Here is a 16,005-nt window from a genome sequence, read left to right as displayed (position 1 = left end):
TTCAGGCTCTTGGTGAAGCATTCACTGTCCTTTATTGCGGCCTCTATCCTCTAAATTGTACTGATGAGGTGTTGCATTTGTTGTTTCGGTGTCTTCTATCCTTGAACCAATGCCTCATATATCTCTTTTCTCAAGGAGGCGAGGTAGTCCAATTTTGGACTAAGTCTCCATTTCAGATCTTTTGCCTTTCCTTTTATTCTTTCTTTCTCTTTTTCAAATTTCTGAAGTTCCTCCTCAAAACCTGTTATTTTCTACTAAAAAACTGATAATGGTTTAGATGAATTAATGAAATTGTCAGCTAATTTATTTATTTCTTCATGTACCATATTGATCTTCTTGTCTATATCTACTGTCAAAAAGTTTGTTTTACATGTATCTCTGTACAACTATTTATATTCTTTTAATGTTTTACATAGTGCCGGTAAAAGAGTGTCAAATTGTCTCATACACTTCTTTATTTCTCCTTCAAAGAATTTATGTTTTTCTTTCTCAATTTTCTCTTTGAATTCTTCCTCATTTATTTGTTCAACTCTCACAATGTTGTCAGTAATGTACTTGGATAATGTTTCAAGTTGATTTAGAGAATCTTTATTATCCACATTACACTTGGGTGCTATCATTTTCAAAATTGGGATTGCATCATCAATAGCTTTATATGCTTGTGCACTGCACTCTGTTATTTTCTTGATTGAATCCAATAGAACTTCTGTCACATTTGTTGGTTTGAATTCTGCCATGGAAGAACCAACAATCTGTATTCTGCCAGTGTGAGTAACTTCTTTTCTTGTAGTGACCTCTAGTAGGTCAGTTTGTGTTTACATTTCTTTAAGCAAAGGTTTGGATTTCTCAGCTGTTGCTGGTTGCACTGTCTCTGCATGAACCTGTTCATGTGAGGGAGCCTGTTGCTCTACATGTTTCTTAGTGTTGTCCATTGCCAGTTTTTCTTCTGTACTGCCATTTGCTGGTGGCTCGGTAGATGAATCATTATGTACATCTATGGTCTTTGTCTTTCCAGTATCTGGAGTCATTGTAATGTTTTCTGTCGGTGGCTCTGTTGCCACATCTGATTTTCTAGTTGATTCTTTATCCACCACAATATTGACTTTCTAAGTGTCAATGTTCATTGTATATAACACCTCAGAATCAGGATTTGTATCCTCATGTGGTGTGTCCATACTCTCAGTAGTCGGTTGATTATCAGTAGTAACTACTAGTGGATTATCTAAAGGTGGTGGGGATAAGTTGTCTATTTTTTTTATACTAGGTGGTCCACCAACTTTACCTTTTCCCTTATCCTTTTGATATACCTTGATGGGTTTAGGGCTTTGATACTCTTCCTATTTCTCCTTCTCTACAAGGAATATATCCCATGCATCAGTTGTTTCTTCTGTTACCTCATTCACTCTACCTACCATCACTGCTACATGCCGGTGAGCAGTTGAAAATACTGACTGGTTAGCCTCAGAGATTAATTGATCTATCTCATCAAGTGAGTTGACAGGATGTACAACGAGTAGTTTTTCAATCTTTATTTTCTTATCAAGCTCAATAATAGCTTGTCTTCTAGCTTCTAGTCTATTATAAAGATCTGTCAATATTTCATCAACAACTTGCATCAAAAATTTCTTGTAAATATCTAAGTGTAAGATTACACTATTCTCTACTTTCTCCTTGTCATCAGCCGATAGTGTGTCATATAATTTGTTAATATTTTTCAGCTTTCCATACTCTATTATTTCATTGAGAAGTTTATCAATGGGAGCAATAGTTTGTTGAGTCTTTTTCTTTGGGGTCATCTTCTTTTTCTTTGGAGTCGGTTTCTTTGCTGGGGGCCTCACTGCTTGTTGCTTCTGTCTTGTTTTCCTAGGAGAAGATGAGGGTACCAGTGAAGTTTTTCTCTTCCTTTTAACTCTTTTGAATTTACTCGGTATGTCACTCTTAGAGGAAGTTGCAACCGGTGACAGATGAATTTCTAGTTGAAGTTCTTCCAGTTCACTCTCTTTAATACTAGTTTGTCTTAATACATCTTCCATAATAGCTTGTGCCTGTCGGGTTCCTTTTCTAACAGTTGCCTCAACCTTCTTAACCCTTTTTCTTGATTGAATTTGGCTTTCTATTGTTTCAGCACTGCCAAAAACTTTTTCTTCAGGTTCCTTTGGAGCTTCTAGGAGGGCTTTTGCATACGTTTCTATTATGTTATCATCAGTTTCATACCCCATTTCAGTTACCCAGATGGTTCTAGGAATAACTGCCTCCATCCAAATTTCATCCTTCTTTATCACAAAATATATTTCATCCTTGTATTTTTTCACAATTGTTTGTGACAATCTAACTCTAGTTTTCATTCAGGCCTTCAATGCCTGAAAATACTCATTTAAGTTCTTTTCCTTGTTCTCTCCCATGTTGTTTAGTAAATCTAACAATTGTTTGCCTACTGGTATATCAAAACCAAAATTTCTAATACCAATACTGGGTACTTGTTTGGTTATGTATAGGATCAGACAAACAAGTAGGTTTCCAAATCTGAATGTTCCCTTTTTGTCTTTCTTTATCATTCCCAAATTATCAATCAGTTCATCTTTAAGCCATTCACATATGTCTATCCTTGCATTATCATTTACCATATCATAGGCACTTTTAATGCATAGGATAGAAACTGAGTTTAACCTATTTGCATGTGTAGTTTTGTAGCCTAAGATCATACTAATAAATTTGACATTGATATCTGTTACATCATTTACCCTCAGTCATCTCTTGTCAAATGCTGCACCAGTTAGGTCTATCATTGTGTCATTTGAGACTCTCTTGGTTTTGTCAGGTCTGTTACCAGTGGAAGGTAACCCTATTATTGCTTTGACAACTTCCTTAGTAATCTTGTGAATAGATTCCAACCAAAAGAATTCACCATGAACCCTACTTAGCACAATTCTTATGATATCCTTGGGAAAATCTGGGATACTAAGAATTTCTGTAAAACCTAGGGTTTCTATTATCTTGTGTTCAGTTTTGACATTTCCAGATTCATCACAAATTATAGATTTATACATGTTTTTGATTTCATCATCACCCAATTCCTCTATATGACAATGTATATACATTCTAGGGTCTTCAACATAAACTACTCCTTTAGGGATTTGGGAGAATGCACCTAAGTCATCATCTTTCTTAGCAATTTCAGGAACCAATTTGAAGATGGGTCTAGGGCGCTTAACTACCTCAACAACAATAGGGTTTGCAATGAATTCAGGAGTAGATGAAGAAGCCATGGATATAAATACCTTTATCTGCCTTAGGAACGATTTATTGATGAATTTCTTCACTAAGGGTGCCTTCGCTTGGAAATTTTTGCGCTCTCAAAAGTTTGAATGCTCAGTGAATGAAAAATGGAGCCAAAACACTTTCTTTATAATGTCATTTTCTCCAACTACCACATTTAATGCTTGTTAGTTAAGTAACGACTTAACTTATCTACCGGTATAGAAGTAATTTCAACTTCTTACCATCAACCAAGGGAATAATAGCATGTTTCTCATTTAGTTTCTAAACCCTCAAAGGATTTTCCTTCAGTTAGATGAAGAGTCTCCTGCCGGTAAAGTGTTACTCTATTCTGCTAGTGGAGGAGTATTCAAATCAACATTCTGATCTAACTTTCTAATCCATTGTTTTGAGAATTCTTTCTTTACCTCTTCAACCTTTTCTTTACCTTTCAAACTAGGACCTTTGTTATTTGTTGGTGAGGTCTTGCTTCTACAAAACTTAGCAATGTGTCCAATCTTGTTACAGGCATAACAAGTCACATTATTTTTCTGAATAGCTTTCCCATATCCTATGTCAGTATGTGCTCTGCATTGATTAGATAAATGTCCAAATCTTCCACAAACATAACATCTTACATTCATTCTGCAATTTTCTTAATTATGACCAACTTTGTTTCATTTAGAACATTGATTGGTGGGTGTATTAGTGTTCTGATAATTTCTAGATCTACACTAATTTTCTCTATGACCATACTTGTTACAGTTAAAGCATTTGCCATTAAATTTGTAAGCAGTAGGTTGTCTTACCAGTTTGCTATGATCATGATTGTTTGTAGTACCAGAGCTTTCACCAACTTCAAACCCAAGCCCATTTGTATCACCATTAGGTTTCTGATTCTTCAGCATGTCACCAAGTTCTTCTGAACTTTTCTTGAATTTTTCTTTGTGATGATTTGCAGCAATTAGTTCACTTTCCAAGATTCCTTTCTGTCTTACGAGTTCAATTCTGTCATTTTGTGTGTGCATTAAATATGTATTCAACATATCATTTTCATGATTAAGTCTTGTGTTCTCATTTCCAGTATCATTTAGTCTTCTGGCCAAATATTCTTCATTTTTCTTCCTATCTTCAATTTCTTTACAAAATCTCATAGTCATATCCTGCATCTCATTCTGTGTTGTACTGATCTCTTGTCTTAGCTTGTTTATCAGATCATTAAGAGTTTCCTTTTCATCATTCTCATTCTACATTTTTTCACAAAGTTCTCTTCTCTTATTTCTTGCAATGGTAAGATTTTCTTGAAGTGCTAGAATGATATCTTGAGTAGCCTTTAGATCATCTTCAAGTTTGATATTCTTCACCTTTTCTGCATCATAGTCTGAAAGAGTTGTTTTCAATTGTTCTCTTAAGTTTTCCATCTCTACTGGTGTCAAGATCTTCCTCAAGTTGTTAGACTTCTGAAAATAGAGGACCAGACTCTAATACCAATTTTTAGGATTCCCAAAAATACTGAGAGGGGGGGTGAATCAGTATCTAACCGATTTATTAATTTACTTGAATTAAAGCATGTAAAGCATGTCAATTCAGTGTATGGGTAAATCAAAAGTAATGCACTAAACAAGAAAAACAATAACCACATGAAGAGCACACCATAATGTAGTAGTTTAACAAGGAAACCCGATGTGGGAAAAACCTCAGTGGGATTTGTGACCCACAATATTCACTTACTGGCCAATACAGGAATATTATTGCTACAATAGGGGCCTACGCATGCAGGAAGGCCAAGTGCCTAGAGCTCACTGCTCAATTACAAAAGGAAGTCACACTAACTTATAGAAATGGATTATAATAATCCAATGTCTTGTATTGCTTCAAAATAGCATCTACTATGTCAAATCCAGTACCGGTTTTAGCTCTGCTGCATACATAAACCCTTAACTTAAAATTCCCATATTAGGTATGCATTATTTCACCTATCTCCTTATTACAGAATGTTCTACAATGATCTCATACATATATGAGTCATATTACAATGCGCCATGTCGTCTTACAATGATTTTACAATTAATTACAAAATATATTATCAACAAAATTCTTGTCAGCCTGGGTGCCGGTATGCTTCCTTTCACTGCCGGTTTAGAGTTTGTCATTGCTGGTGCCAGTATAATTGTCTTGCCAGTATCATATGATTGCAAGGTTTCCATCAATGACAAAACCTTCAATAACCTACAATTTCTCATTGGAGTGTGCATTTGCCAACATAGGTACTTTCATAGATTAAATGTTTTTGAGAATTGTCTTTCTCAAGCATCTCCGAATTAGTTCTAACAAAATCAATATTAGCATTTTGTAGTTCACACTCAAGTGGTTCTTCAACTAACGTTTGTCCCTTAAATGAATGGATTATATCAACACACATGTCTTTAATACTGCAAATTCCTTCTTGATTGACCTCATTTGCATTTTGGAGTTGACATACTTGTGTACATGATAAAGAGAATTCTTTTTCTAGATTTCGTCTTCTTTCAAACTCAACTTCTTCTGGACTAAAAGTCAATCCAACTTGACTATCTCTTAATTCTTCTATGGTTCTGCCATATCCGGATACATCTTGTTCCTCTTTTGATGAAAATCTTTTCTTGATCTATCCTTGTTTGTACTTCTTGTGGCATTACTTCTTTATCTTTGTCATTCCCTTTCCTTTTTGCATATGCCTTTTTTCTCTAAATTCTAAGTTTTTCTTGTCTAGTTTCTAACTCCATCTTTTGTTTTGCAATAGACAAGTCTTGTTTTGTGATAGCTTCTTGGTCTTCATTGTGTTCCTTACTTGATGTAGTAGATAAGACATATGGACCCCATTTATACTCATTTGAATCTGTCTCTGAATCATGATCTAGGACTACTCCACTATACCATACAGGAATGTTGTCTGGCGCAAAAAGTTCCTTGATTTCGGTCATCTCTATTTTTACTGCTTCTGGAATATCTTGTTTAGATTTTGCATTTTTTTGTATTTCCAGAACTTGTTGACAAGATTTTTCTTTACCCTTGATGGTAATCTCCTTGTCTTGCTTTTCATGTTCTTCTTGCTCCTTTTGTTTATTTGTTACTATTTATGCTACTTGATGTAGCTTTTCTTGCCAATTTTCTTCTTTAGAAACTAATTTCTTTTTCCACTTTTGTTGTGGATGATTATGTTACTTTTGATTGGATTTTAGACATCCAAGCCCAGATTTATCTTCTTTGGATTGTGAGTGTGGACAAATAGGTTCTGAAATACCTTGATGTCGCTTACCAATTGGTCATTTTCCTTCATATCTCATTTTTTGCATGATTTCATAACCTTTGCCATATTATTTTATGGGAATATTGAATTTTGCTGCTATTGCTATAGTTTTATCTTCATCCTTGTACAACCAACCAAGAATGTCTTTGTCTTCATTTTCTTCTTCAAGAGTTCCAGCACTAACAAATGTCCCTTTAAACATATGTTTTGATTTTTCTGATGTCTTTAATTGAATATCTGTAGGCTTTCCATATGACTTAGGGGAAAGTGGAAATTATGCAAAGAATATTTTCCCATTTCTTCATCATTTAATTTGAGCTTTTCCTCAAAAGTTTCTCATAACTTTGTTTGAATTTCTTTGGTAGGATATACTGATTCTCTCTTATATGGAACTATTGTATCTTGTGTTGGCTTCAAATTATTGCAATATTGACTAGAATCTGCAATTATAGTGATCTCTTGTCCTTCATAAGGAATTTTCACACATTGATGATATGTAGAAGGAACTGCTTGCATCTTGTGAATCCATGGTCATCCTAGAAGAATGTTGTAAGAGAGGTTCAAATCTAAAACCTGACACAATGTATCCCTTTCCACAAGTCCTATTTTTATTGGTAGCACAACGGTTCCTTTAGAAGAACATTCCGCTTCATCATAAGCCTTGATGGTTATTTTCTTTTTTGGGTCCACTGCATTTTTTGAATATCCCAAAGCTTTTATCAAACTTAATGCACAAATGTTTAAGTCGTCTCCTCCATCTATGAGTGCATGTTTGACATGAGTTTTATTAATGGAGACTTCAACATGTAAGGGAGCATTGTGAGGATGTTGTAAGGATGCGTCATCATTTTCAGAAAATGATAAGCAATGAGGAGCTATAAGGTGTCCTACCATGTTTTGGAATTGATCTATATCCAAATCTTTTAAAACTGTTGTTTCCACTAAAGCTTTCTCCAAAATTTTCTTATGCATAGGTGAAACCTTGAGAAGTTCCAGAATTGATATTTGAGCGGGTATTCTTTGTAATTGCTCTACTAAATTGTATTGTTGTGAAGTAAATGTTGGATCTTTTGCTATACCTGAAAAGGTAACCTTTGCTTTGCTTCTAGTAATAAAATTGATTAGCTCTGAAGATGGATTATCTTTAACAATGATCACATTTACCACATCATCATATGTATAAGTGTAATTCACTTTGGCTTTTCCTTTGTCATCTTTTAATTGTGATGGTTCACCTTTATCATAATTTGGAAGTGGAGTTTTGAAAGCTAGGTGTGATTCATTTGTCTTATGGCTATCCACTGTGATGGTTCCATTATCGATTAGATCTTGGATAAGGTGTTTCAATCTTTGACAATCATTTGTTAGGTGTCCTTTATTCCGATGGTAATTTAAAAAATGATTGTCATTCCACCAATTTGGCTTGACTGGTGGTTCATAACTTCTCGCTTCTGGTAAAACAATCAATTTATTGGCAAGCAAAGTTTTTAGAGCTGATTCCAAAGGTTCTCCAATGTTTGTGAATTTCCTCCAAGGATTGGAGAAAAAGGACTTGGCTTTATTTTTGTATGGATTATTATTGCTTGGGATTTGGCTTGATATATTAAAAATTGGTTGTTGTTTTGTAGTACTATTATCGTCATTTCCTTCATTGCTGACATTCCTATTCTTTGACTAGAACTTGGGTTTGTCATTGTTATTGTTGTTATTGTTGTTATTGTTGTTGTATGAATAATTGTAAAATTTTAGTTCTCCTTTCTTTACCATTGCGTTCTCTATTTTCAAACCATTCTCAATCATTTTGGCAAAAGAGGGAGGACATTGCATTCTTAATCGATAACTCATTTCACTGATAATATTATCAATGAATATGTCCATTTTTTCTTGATCAGGTACATCTCAAGGATACCTATTAAACATGTGTTTCCATTATTGTAAGAAGATCATAAAAGATTCACCATTATTTTGTTTAACATTGCAGAGATCCAGCATCATTATCTCATTCCTTATATTGTAGGAGTATTGTGAAATAAATCTATTCACAAGTTCTTCAAAAGATTTGATTCTCGATGGTAATCTTGAAAACCACTCCATTGACTGTCCATTTAAACTCCTAGAAAAAAGATGCATAAGGTAAGTTTCATCATGAGAAAATTCCATGCTCATAGTACAAAACTCCCTAATGTGATCCTCAGGATCAGATTTTCCATCATATTTGTCATATTTAGGAATCTCGCAATGTTACAGAAATGGTATCATATTCAAATTCTCATCGAAAGGATATGGGCATATATCTTCTAATGAATACGTTCTTTTCTTGTGTCATCCCTTTCTTTCCTTGTTTCTTCATGACTTTCTTTGTTCATATCTTCATTATTTGGATCATCTGTGTTTTGGGTGTCACTTGCCTCTACATCTTGTTTCAAGCTTTCTATGTTAAAGTCTTGTGGTAGTTTAGCTCTAGATTTTGGCAACAGCAAGAGATATTTCTCTTTTTGTTTTGCCAACAATTTTTCCATTAGCCTATCAAATTTGAAATCTTTCTCGAGGTCTCTAATGGTGCTATTGATTGCTTCTTCATCAATAGTGGTAAACTCAAAAGTTTGGAATACAGGATTATCTTCTTCCTCCATTTGTTGTTGTTTTCAAAGTTGTTCGTATTGGGCTCTAGTCCAAACTAGCATGTGATTATTTCAAAGTTGTTGAAATTTCCAATGGACAAAGTCAAAAGGTGATTATTGGTTTAGGAAGATATGCTTTGTTGATTTAACTTCTATTGTTTGTTTGTTGTGATAAAGCATCTCTTTGTTGAAAAGCATGTCTTTGCAAAATTTCACCATCAAACTCTGTACCGCAGCCACGTAAGTAGTGACAAAAATGGTGTAGGAATGTCCTATGTTTTAATAAGATCTTCCGATTGATATACAAGAATCTTATTCTTTTCTGAGTAGCTTTATAACTGGTTTTTCTTTTCTTAAGGTGATACTTAAAAGTCATATAAGCATTTGACAATTTACAAGTTTATTTGATTCCAATGTTGGTGCAATTTTGATTTTGATATAACCTAGGTTCAAAATAGGAAAGATATATCCAAGATTATGAACCTAGTATAGATTGATCAAGCTTCGTGATAGAGGATTTGATTATCCTGATGAGAGACTTGACAATGATGTTGATTTTTTTGCACTTAAGATGTTTGAATAAATAGCTTATCGAATGTTGATGTTTATAGAAACCTCTTGGGAATAATCTGTTGGATTAGTGACCTAGCTGTTGAGCTAGTTTGAAAATACGTGATGGTTTAGAGACAAACCTACTTCAAGAAGTATTTTGATACTGACGTTTTGACACTTTGGTTTTGATCTAGTGTTTGAAGTGTTGGAAAGCTTTCGTATTACCCTTTTGATCAAACTTTTTCAGCAATTTGTTGGATTTTTGCTCACTCATAGATGATAATTTTCTTCAAATTTTTTTTTTGACCATTTGGAACATATAACAGACATAGAAGACACAATGTCTAATAAACAAAATTCACAAGCAAGTACAAATCTTATGGCAGGCTAAGACAATAGTTGTTGAATCTCACATGGGGTTTCCCCCGAGGCTACGCTATTCAAAGCGGATATTTAGATGCTTGACCCCACTAGATCCATCCTTGGCTCTCACTTCTTTGAGGCAGCCAAGCACCAGTTTCCATGAAAAACTCCCCATGGCAAACTTTATATCTCTACTAGGAACCGTATGTGTGTGAGCTGTCAGAGGTTCGACCTCCTATGCCAACAACTAGAAGGATTTTGGCAACTAGTACAAGTGGTTTTTATTAAAGGCTTCTAGTCATGTGTCCATACATGCGGTACTTTCAACTCTGTAAATACAGAAGGTTCCCAGCCTATAGAGGTTGCGCTCCATAGGGTTTATGGGGAAACATAGTGTCGGTATGAACTTATCAGCACATGTTGTTTGGGACTTTCATCACAAACATGATTTATTTATAATGGATTGGAAGGACTCGGTATTAGCCCGTTTCCACTTTAGGTCATTCCCCTCTCACTGGCCCCCTCAAGGCAGCTTGGGAAGGCAGGCCCTCTAAAAGATTTAATTGCTTGAAAGTAAAGAAAGCATAAAAGAGTGGGTTTGGCTTTTTGGTCACCCAATTAAAGGGAGAGCATATACCTACCACTTTCAAGACATGAAATATAAGTGTTCTTTTTAACCTTTTCAAAGCAATTGTTGGCTAAGTCTTATTTGGAGATGTTGCTCCAACAAGGAAGGTGTTTATTTTAGCCTTTTTAGAAGTCTATGTGCAACTACTTTAGAGAAGTTACTAAAAATGCAAGTTGAATGTTGTCAATTTATCCTCTTAGTTAGACTAAATGAACAAGACATGATATGTTACTTCCCAAAAATAAGTCCTTTAATTAACTAAATGAAGAAATGCATAAAATTTGCCTTAAACACCATCCTACACATGCATGTTAGTAGTTTGAAAAATCTAATTTCTTGGACATTCAGGCCTGCACGAAATTTTTGTTAGTTGGAAACAAAAGCGCTATTCTAACACATGCGCTATCTTTCTCCTCAAAAGTGCTAACCTAGACTACAAAAGCACTGCTCTGTGGATATGAAAGAGTGATTTCTTTAATAAATGCACTAATCTAGAGGACAAAAGCACTAACCTAGAAGACAAAAGTGCTAACCGATGATGCTAATGTGTAGATTTCAGACAAAAGCACTAACCTGCATGGCATATACGCTAACTTGTGATGTAAATGCGCTAACCTATGAGAAAAAGCGTTGTCAGAATTCACATTTGTGTGAATCTACATTACAAATATGTTAATTTTACTTTTTACGAGATTTTAAAAGGTATATGCGAGGTCCATGAGCCCCATGGTGGGCGCCAAAATGTGTCGACTTGAATTTCATCCTCAAAATGCTACCTGCAACAAGTTAGTTTCACAAAATACCAATAGAAATGCTACAGGAAATCCAAACTCAACCAATGAAACTACATGAAATACATATGAAATAGAAATACTAATATTACCTTCATGGTTTATGTCTCATTGTGTCCTAACTCCACTGTTCCTGGTTGTAGATGGTGTGCTCTCAGACAATGCACTGATAGCTTCCAAGATGGCATATGAAGAATGGACTGATAATTGATAGTTAACAAATTCTATGATATGAAATACTACATAATTATGCTAAAATGATTATGCTATATGATAATTGCTATTTACTTCAAGATTAAAACTCATGGATGCCTAAGTTTCACAAATGATTTTCTTAAAAATGAACTTGAAGTCTAACTCTCTCTCAACTGAAGCTCTTGATTTTATACAATTTGAGAGGATGAGATGATGTGGTCTAGATCAACGATCATGATCAAATCTGTAGATTTAGATGGCTATGAGCAAAGGTGAAGGTTTAGAGAAAGGGGGAAGGAGAAGACAAGTGTCACTCATCTCACCTTGACTAGGTGGTTGACTGAGGGAATCTAGGGATGGTTAGAGAAGATTTAGGCATGATAGGACAAGTGGACTCAAGTCCTTCCTAAGATGTAGGGGGTGTTGGAGAGAATATAGAAGATGGTTATGAAATATGTGTATGTACACAATATTCATTAAGTTTGGAGGTTGGAGATAAATGATGAATTAATATTTAAGAAATATTAATTTCCTTAGCCACATGTTTGATGAGTTGGCAAAGGGAAGATGAGGTGGAGATGGAAGAATGAGTTGGAAAAGAAAGATTAAATAATTTAGGAAATTATTTCACATTTGAGACTATAGGATAGGAGAATAACTATTAAATATTAGATATTTAATTGTTTGGAGACGATAATTAAATATTAGATATTTAATTAACTTGGTTAGAGGAATAATTAAATATTAGATATTTAATTAATTAGAAGAATATGATTAATGAATTAATTAATAAAATATTAATTAATAGAAAGACACGAAAATGAATTAAATAAATTAATATTTTCAAATTAACTATTTCATAGAAGAATAAACATTAAATAAATATATAATATTTATTTAATCACTCATAGCCAATTTTATGTGTATACAAAAAATATGTCCAATTTCATTGCATGCACAACATGTAACATTGTTCTTCTGAATTGCTTTGCTAAAACCGGTTATTGCTTGACTTGCACTGATTAGCCATATGTCCAAATTTTATACAAGCATAGCATTTTACATTCATTCTACAATCTTATGTCTTATGACCAAACTTAATGCATTTAGAACATTTACTAGGAGCAAAATCAGGGTTCTGATTTGCTCTGTTTCTACATTGCCTAGCCATGTGACCAAATCTATTGCAAACAAAACATCTACCATTGAATTTATAAGCATTGAATTGTCTTACTAGTGCCTTATGGTTTTGATCTTCATTAGTAGTACCAGAACTCTGTCCTTGCTCAAATCCAAGTCCACTGGAATCTCCAATCTGCCTCTGTCTCTTCAATAACTCATCAAGTTGTGATGTGTTGATCTTGAATTTTTCTTTGTACTCACCTGCCGTAGTTAAATCTTCTCTTAGTATTATCATTTGTTTCTCAATCTCTTTCTCATTACTCTGGGATTGTACCAAATCAGTTCTTAACATATCATTTTTATGAACCAATCTACCACATTCTTCAAACTTGTTCTTTAGGGATACATCAAGATTTTCTTCATTTTCTTTCTGTCCTTAATCTCCTTAGACATCCTCATAGTTATAGCTTTCATTTCATTCTTCATAACCATGTTCTCCTGACTCAATTTCTGACATTGTTCCTTTAAGTGCTTTTTTCTCTTCATCATCCTAATTTTGCAAAAGTTCCTTCCTCCTAGCTTGAACAGATGATAGCCTCTCTTGTAGGACAAGGATGAACTCCTTGGTAGAATTCAACTCATCTTGTAGCTTTAAGTTCTTCAATCTTTCAGCATCATAATCTTCAAGTTCCATCTCAAGCTACTTCTCCAAAGTCATATTCAATTATTTTGGTTTCAGGATCTTCCTCAAGCTGTTAAACTTCCTCTGAGGCACAAGGCTTTGATACCAATTGTTGGAAACCAATAATACTAAGAGGGGGGGTGAATTAGTGTTATACCAAAATAGTATATTTTAGCCTTAACAAAACATTCATGCACCAACTGGTATACCGGTATAAACAGAATTGAAATAAGTAAAGCAACCAATAAGCCAAACACATAAATGAGAACCATAACACAAAGATTTATACGTGGAAAACCTCAATGAGGAAAAACCACTGTGGAATTTGTGACCCACAATATCACTTCACTGGCCATATGAAGAGATATTACAATATATGATGAGCCTGCACTTGCAGGAAGGCTTACAGCCTACAACACACTGCTCAATCACAATAGGAGCCTCACTGACTACATAAAATTACAGATAACAATCCAGAGAAATGTAAACTACTAAGATAGCATCTTCTATGCCAAAATATAGTTCTGGTTGAAACCCTAAACCCTTTTACCTGAATAACCCTTACAATAAATTCCTCACATACATAATCTCTCTAAATAATTACATTCACATATCCATCGCCATATTCCTATTTCCTTATTACAAAATGATCTAATCAATTTGCCCTATATACCCTATACAAATGTATGCCTTATGTCATCTTACAAAGATATATACAATATCATATTACATGTCGGCCAGATAATATATATGAATAAACATTAAAACAATTTGTTGATGTCGGATCCAAGATAGGCCGGCCTCTAATACCGATAAACCTTTTCTATACCATGTCGGCCTGCATTGTTAGTGATACAAGAAATCTTTTTGTCCTACCAGTGTCTGTGCCGGTGTAGAATCTGTGAAGTGTTTGTCGGTACACCATATGAAGCCGGAACCCAAAATCATGTTGCCATCAATGAAAACATAGTGAAACCAACCAATAGAGTGTCAATTGCCAACATAGTATAATTGAGAGACATTACTAGTGAAGATCAGAAGAGTTCAGAAGCAAAAGATTTTGCAAATCACATGGCAACATTGCATATTCAGGTTAGATAGCATTTGGAAGACATGAATATAAAATATAAGGAGAAGGCAAATGAGAAGAGGAGACATAAGGAATTTGAAGTTGGCGATGAAGTGATGGTATACTTGAGGAAAGAGAGATTTCCGGTTGGAACTTATAATAAGTTGCAGATGAAGAAGTTTGGACCCTGTAAGATTTTGAGAAAGTTTAGTTATGGAAATGCATATGAAGTGGAGCTACTAGATAGTCTAAGTATTTCACCTATATTCAGCATTGCAGATCTTCATGAGTACCATGAACCACAATTCAGTAAGGACAGTGTGTTGGCATATGATGAACCGGTATGATAATATGATAATAATATATGTTGTCATTGATGTCAATAAGTATAGGTCAACCTATATGAAGATTGGAAGAAGTTATTATTGATGATAAAGTTGGAGAACTGGTATGAAGAGATGTAGTGAACCAGCGTCAAGGTTTCACTAAGTGTGACTATCGATTGGTAGTCCCGGCTCTAGGGTTTCCAGTTTAGCAATCTAGCTTGTGTGATGCAACTGATGATATTGTGTGATGAGTTAGCTAAGAAATAAGGATGAGATCGATATGACATATCAATTTTGTGCACGTGAAGGATTTCCTTGAGGATCTTGCATATGAAGATCGACTGCATTAAATGTGTACCTCGGGAATGAACATTCTTCTTAGCGGTATGAGAAGAAAGCGTGATGGGTTACTAATTTCTATGTGCAGTGAAGAATGGATGATGCAGAATGTCTTGTGATCTGTTTGAGATTGTTTCATTCTATGAAAAGTGTTTGGACAGCTAGGATTGGACTGCTTGTAATTGTAAACCTAAGATGCTTAGGGTTTAGGGTTTATGTTACCAACCTAATTATTGTCTATAAGGTCGATGATGTTTGTTATTGTAAGTTGTTGGCAAAAGTTGTGTGTGTATCCGAGTGATGAGATACTTGCCAGACTAGTGAGTGAAAACTTCAGAGTATGATTGCAAAGTAGAGGAACTAAAAAGGATCTGCCTTAGCATATAGTGTTGTTATCAAAATCAAAGTTTTTACCTATTATCTTCTAACCATTTCAAAAGAAGGAAAATCCCTTTGTCAGGTAGCTTTAACAAGCTTATTGTAAAACCTCTAACCAGGTGAGTCAAGTTCATTGAGTTCTTTAAATCCTCTAGCAAGGTAACCTTTAACAGGGTTTCAACCTTTAACAGGGTATATAGCCATCCCTTAACCAGGTGATCTTTAACAGGATTGATTCCTAGCAGAACCTTATTGTAAAGTCTTTAACCGGACTAGGCTCCTAACAGAGCGAGATTCAAAAGAGTTCAAAACAAGCTTGTGGGTATTCATCCCCACCATGGTTTTTTCCATTTGGGTTTCCACGTGAAAAATCTATGTGTTATGAGTTGTGCATT

The sequence above is a fragment of the Cryptomeria japonica genome, chromosome 1 (assembly GCF_030272615.1).
Source record: "Cryptomeria japonica chromosome 1, Sugi_1.0, whole genome shotgun sequence".
Classification (NCBI taxonomy): Eukaryota; Viridiplantae; Streptophyta; class Pinopsida; order Cupressales; family Cupressaceae; genus Cryptomeria; species Cryptomeria japonica.
The sequence above is the reverse complement of the archived record's forward strand: the minus strand, read 5'-3'. Positions refer to the sequence as shown.